Genomic DNA, 6,000 nt, shown 5'->3' on the forward strand with positions numbered 1-6,000 from the left:
CCAGCTCTTTTAAATCAAATTTGTGTCTCTAAAACAAGGCAGCTATACAAACAGATGGCGTTTATGTGGATTCAAGGTGATTCCTTGTTGCTTGTCCCCTATCTCTTCCTTTCTTCACTTGCTAGACTGGGAGAGAGGTCCTAATTATTCTCCTCTCTCTGCTTTAACCAGTGCTGTGACAGGAGAAAGATGATTCTGGGCGTTTCTTAATCTTCTGAGGTTTTGATCGTGTTTTCTCTGCGTCTTTGTTGAGCTGAGAAATGGTCGGGTTGTTCATCGTGAGGAATAGTGTTTCAGACAGACCCTGATGTACAAGGGCGTTATTTTATAAATGAGGCCCCTGGCCTAATTTAGCCCTTATCAGTAATGGTCGCGGTTCTCTACTGGAGGCTTATCATGATGTACTGCTATTTCACATTGTTCTGAACGGCACTGTTCAGAACAATACCACTGATACTTTATCACAGGTCCTGTGGGATGGGTAGTGTAGATATATAGATTCAAACAATGTTGAAGAAGTACATTTAGATTAACAATGGAGTCATATTAACTACATTTTATGGCCTGCTTTGTGATTTACTGATTTTTCTATATGGCCTCGTATTGGCTGTTGATTAAATGCACATGCTGAATTCCCCTTTCTAAGAAATGATCCTTTTTACTGTATATAAAACGATCAAACAGATCATGCAGGGGATTTGAAAGCATGCGTTGAGAATGAGAACATAAACTGAGACTGAGAGCAAAATGTTGAGTGTCAGGCTAATTTAAATCTGAGGGGCGAATTCACAAAGAATGGATTGCGCCCGCTGATTAAGCAGAGGGGCTGTGCTGTGTGTGCTCGAACATTACTTTAACCCATTTAAACCGGGAAAGCATCTGTGTATTTTCGATTTTAGCTATATATATAGCACATAGAGTACAGAAGTCCTTATGTCACTCGTTCATCCCCAGGTTCGTAAAGTAATTTCTCTATGGAGAATAACATTGGGTCATCATAGAATCGTCTCATATAAGAATTGTGGTCCAAAAATAAACAAACTGTCTCGGCGATATTGTCAGGGAGGAGGTTCTGTATCGTTTATGATAGTCAGTCACTCATATTTGATACAGTCTGTTTCTGGCGAAAATTTTACTAATCAGCGGAAGTAACATTATCGTTTTCTCACCGTCAGTTGATGCTTAATATCCATAAGAGTAAAACCGCCGGGATCATTTGTTTATTTTTGGAACACAGTTCTTATTTGACGATATTTATTAAATTAGATATATTAGATATATTAAATACGTCTATGGGGATTCAGAATGGGGGTGGAAAACCGCGAACCAGGTAGACAAACCTAGGATGTGTAAATTACGTCAGACTTCGGTGCTCTATTAGTTGAAAAATAGAAAAATAGCAAATATACAAGCTCGTAGCGCTTCACTTCGTGCCGTGCTATGAGCTTGTAGATCTGCTATTTTTGAAAAATCGATTTTTGCAAATCTTTGAATATATATATTTTTAAAGCGAAAATGTTTAACTTAAATCTTTGCTCCTTGGGGTCACTGGAAGAAAACATTTTCAGATGGGGGTCTGTGGCCAATATAATACATATCATTTTTGGAGTCCTTGACATGAAAAGGTTTTCAGAAAACTGTTTGGATTTAGAAGACATTTTTAGAAGAGGTCTTAGGTTAAAATAAGTTGAGTCTGTATGGACTACTCATGAACTACAATGGACGACAGTGCTTGAATTGTGTTGGTACTCACAGAGTACCAGTTCTGCTGACCCTTGCCCACCTGATAACCTTTAAAATGATAAATGGTGCATTTATATAGCCACAAACATAGTCGGATTCATCATTTATTTTATCAAATTAATTAGTTGCATGGTAAGATTAAAATGTAGTGTGTCTTTGTTGGAAATGTGTGGGTAAATATAACTGTCGTGGCTTCTACTCAGAATTGCCTTATCTTTGTGTAAAATCAACAGTGTACCGAGTGCCAAACCTCAAATGAATAATAATAATAGTAGCTCAGATTTATATAGCGCTTTTCTAAGTACCCAAAGTTGCTTTACATTCAAGAAAAGGAAGGAACCAAAAATGAAGAAATGAAAAAGTGACGGCATCCTGTGTTTATAGATAGTTGAATAGTATAACCTATTAATAGCGTCATGAGCACACTCGCTGCATCACAGAACATGCTTACACAGGTGCGCTGAAAGGCAGTTTGATGCTTGGACACTGCAAGCTGAAAGCTGTATAATTACATATACATACTATGCACATAACAAAGCATGCAATGCAAATAAAACGATACACAGATTCCCGTTTAGTGGGTCAAAACAACTCCGCTCACAAGTACGCCTGGCATGTCGAGGCCTTCACCTGGCTGTAATCACTGCTGCCATTAGTGATGTGTTGTAAATTTTGTACAAAAGAACGGGTTCACGCTATCGTCCATGCCCCCCATCCCCTCCCCCGTACACAGGACGGGAGGGCGGGCTGGCCGTGCGGCGTAATAATAACGCTCCTGCGATGGTGTTTTTCACTAGAAAATAGCGCTACTGAACGAGAACGTGAACGAATCATTTGAACGAATCATTGCCGTGAACGTGAACGAAATCGTTCGTTCACTAGCTGCCATGATCATTATCATGATCTTATAAGTGTGCTTCAGTTACCACCAGCTCTCTGAAGATGCTAATATCTCTATCTGTGCGGCTATTAACGCTGGTGTTTATGAATTGGACTTTATTTGCAATGAGGCTCATTTCCATAGAAATGGCCAAATCTTGTGCCAAAGTTTGCATATTACCTCTTATAAATGCATGGAAATAGCACTGAGGCGCTTGGCAGTACATTTAGGGTTGCATTTCCCCCTTGGCGGGTGCTTTGAGAATTAAACAGTTTTATCTTATTTGCACGGGTTTAGCGGCTACAACAGCTGCACAATACCTTTGTGAATTCAGCCCAGAGAGTGTTGAAATTACAGGTTCATATTCATGCTCTCATGGTTAAATTACTGTAGCACTGAAGAAATGGGGAAAAAGAGAGGAGTCAAGGAGAAAGTATTGTGTGCTGAAGGCCACGCCATTACAGACCGCAAACAATGTTGGTTGTAGAATAATTCCACAATACAGCTAAAGTCAAGAGATGTGCAGATCTGAAGATGCCTTCACATGTAAAGCACTCTTATCCAGTTTTCTTGAATGTCTGTCATGTTTCAGCCTCAGAGTCAGATCTATGGCATTCTGCCTGCCTCCTTCCCACCCAAAAGCTGTTGGAGTGGCTAGTCCTTTCCAGAATTGGTTAAAATATAATGCTTACACATTACACCTGGCTGCTGCTTAAGCCTGCTAGGAGGACCAGATGGTTGGTGTCTATTGTATACTGTCACAGATATGACAAAATTGGCATTGCAATACCCCGTCATGTTCTGACACTAGTGGCAAACCCCACACATCTGACACCTGCGTCATCAAAGAAACAATAACAAAAACATATTTGAAAATACTATTTGGAACTGTTCCTTTACTGTGAACACTCTTCATCATGCCACACCTCTGCCCTGTCTTCTTTGCTGGTTTTGGCGGCATTCTCAAGTAGACTTTTTTTAAACTGTTATTGTTTCCTTGAGGTTTGCCCAAAGGCTATTTTCTGAGAGATTATAGCTTTACATCTCATTGGGTGCAGCATAGCGCTGCAGTAATTCAGCTGACTGTGGAAACTGTAGTTATGGAATATTAAACAAAGAATAACACTCTCAGCAGGACATATACTACAAGGAAGGTGTTTCTAATATATTTCATTCATGTAATGAGTAATGAGCCTATATCGCCACTAGAAAACTCTACATACTGAATCTGATCCTCATTACCAGCCAGCTGAAGTTTCCTTCAGACAGTTTGATGGTTGACAGAGAGCTCGCACGCGCATAGCCACACACACACACACACACACACACACACACACACACACACACACACACACACACACACACACACACACACACACACACACACACACACACACACACACACACACACACACACACACACACTAAATGTGAGCTAGGAAAATCCCCCATCTTGCCCTATGCCGTTATTCCTGGTCAATGTTGCTCTGTGCCCTTATTCCTGGTCATAAAAGCTGCCTTTGACTAAATCTTACATTCCTGAACATTTTGAACATTGAAGGGAATGGCAAACATTCCTGGTTTATCCTGAAGATAGACTGTTCATTTGTTTTGACCCTGCAAAGACAGGAACCAATGTGACAGATTCACGTCGAACGGAACACCGCCAGAGATGGGTTTTTTACTTTCACTGCATGTTCACTCTTTTCACACTTTCATAGCTCCTTTTATGCCCTAAGTAAGACCACCTGGACCTCTTGGCTTTGAGTTAACTATGGTCTCACACTGGCACAGTCCAAAGTGGGCTAAGGTCCAGAACTGGCTCACCTTGGACTAAGGCAAACTGTGGGTGTCCTAAGTGTTTATATATACTTACCGTAAGTATATAAATACTTCGTATACACTGAATCAGTGGTGGAAAAAGTACTGAAATGTTTTACTTAAGTAAAAGTATCATTACAGCAATGTAGAAGTACTCTGTTACAAGTAAGTCCGGAATTCAAAATTTACTTGAGTAAAAGTACAAAAGTATTGGTATCAAAATGTACTTAAAGTACCAAAAGTAAAAGTACTAAATGTTTGAAAATAGCCTAGGTATAAAATGGGGCTAAAGTGGTTAATTTATGTTTTATAATGTCATAATTTATATCTGCAAAGTAACTAAAGTTTTCAAATAATTGTAGTGGAGTAAAAGTACAATATTTGCCTCTGAGATGTAGTGGATTAGAAATAAAATTTCTCCAGTAAAGTAAAAAATACCTCAAAATTGTACTTAAGTACAGTACTTGAGTACATGTACTTAGTTACTTTACACCACTGCACTGTATGTATAGTATATACTTGAATAGTGAAAATTGCAGATCCATGTGACACCAATGTGACGCGTTATAAGTTTGTGTAAGTTAATGTGGTTAAGTTCCCCAAGCCTTTACCAAACTAAATTGCAAAATGCTTTGAAATGGGAATCTTACCTTTGTGATTTATGGGGTACTTGATGCTACTGTCACAGCTTAATAACAAAGTAATAATTTGAAAATAATTCTCAGAAAAGTATTTTGAAATTTGTACATTCTTTTCAAGCCATATATGGCAGGAAGTTTTCTTTTCCACACAGGGATCCTTAACGTAAGACCAAGCACAGATCTGCTCACACATGCACAATTTAGCCACCTGTTTCCTGGTACTGTAATGGTCTGCTCAGCTGTACCGAGTGACAGAATGCTTATGGATGCAATGTGTTTCTGCTGAGAAGACGAAGGGGGTTTACACTCTGCTTCTACTACTCTACTACGTCCATGCATCCAGGTGTCATTTCATGGGCCTCCCTGGATGTGCACAGCTGGAGCCTAGGATGCACGCACGCACACACGCATACACACACACACACACACACACACACACACACACACACTTACTTCATCAGCTAGAAGTGAAAAGGCGAGACTTTACGGCACCAAGACAATGGAAAATAATCTTTATGATCAGAGTGAGCGGGGTGAGAACTGATGGTACAGATCAGTGGTGGAAAAAGTACTCAAATGTTTTACTTAAGTAAAGGTATCAATACTGCAATGTAAAAGTATACTCTGTTACAAGTAAAAGTCCGGAATTCAAAATTGACTTGAGTAAAAGTAAAAAGTATTGGTATCAAAATGTACTTAAAGTACCAAAAGTAAAAGTACTAAAATGTTTGAAAATAGCCGATCGACAAGCTCACAACGCGGTGTGAGCTTGTAGATCTGCTATTTTCAAATAGCCTAGGTATGAAATAGGGCTAAAGTGGTTAATGTATGTTTTATAATGTAATAATGTATCTGCAAAGTAACTAGTAACTAAAGTTTTCAAATAATTGTAGTGGAGTAAAAGTACAATATTGG

At 39.2% G+C, this 6,000-nt stretch overlaps 1 protein-coding gene across 3 annotated transcripts in view; it reads left to right on the top strand.

The window, feature by feature from the left end:
• Window positions 1–6,000, top strand: part of sh3pxd2b (SH3 and PX domains 2B) — a 233,610-nt gene that overhangs the window by 15,895 nt on the left and 211,715 nt on the right. The window lies entirely within an intron of this gene.

Source organism: Gymnoscopelus braueri (assembly GCF_963280865.1).
Source record: "Gymnoscopelus braueri genome assembly, chromosome: 8".
Classification (NCBI taxonomy): domain Eukaryota; kingdom Metazoa; phylum Chordata; class Actinopteri; order Myctophiformes; family Myctophidae; genus Gymnoscopelus; species Gymnoscopelus braueri.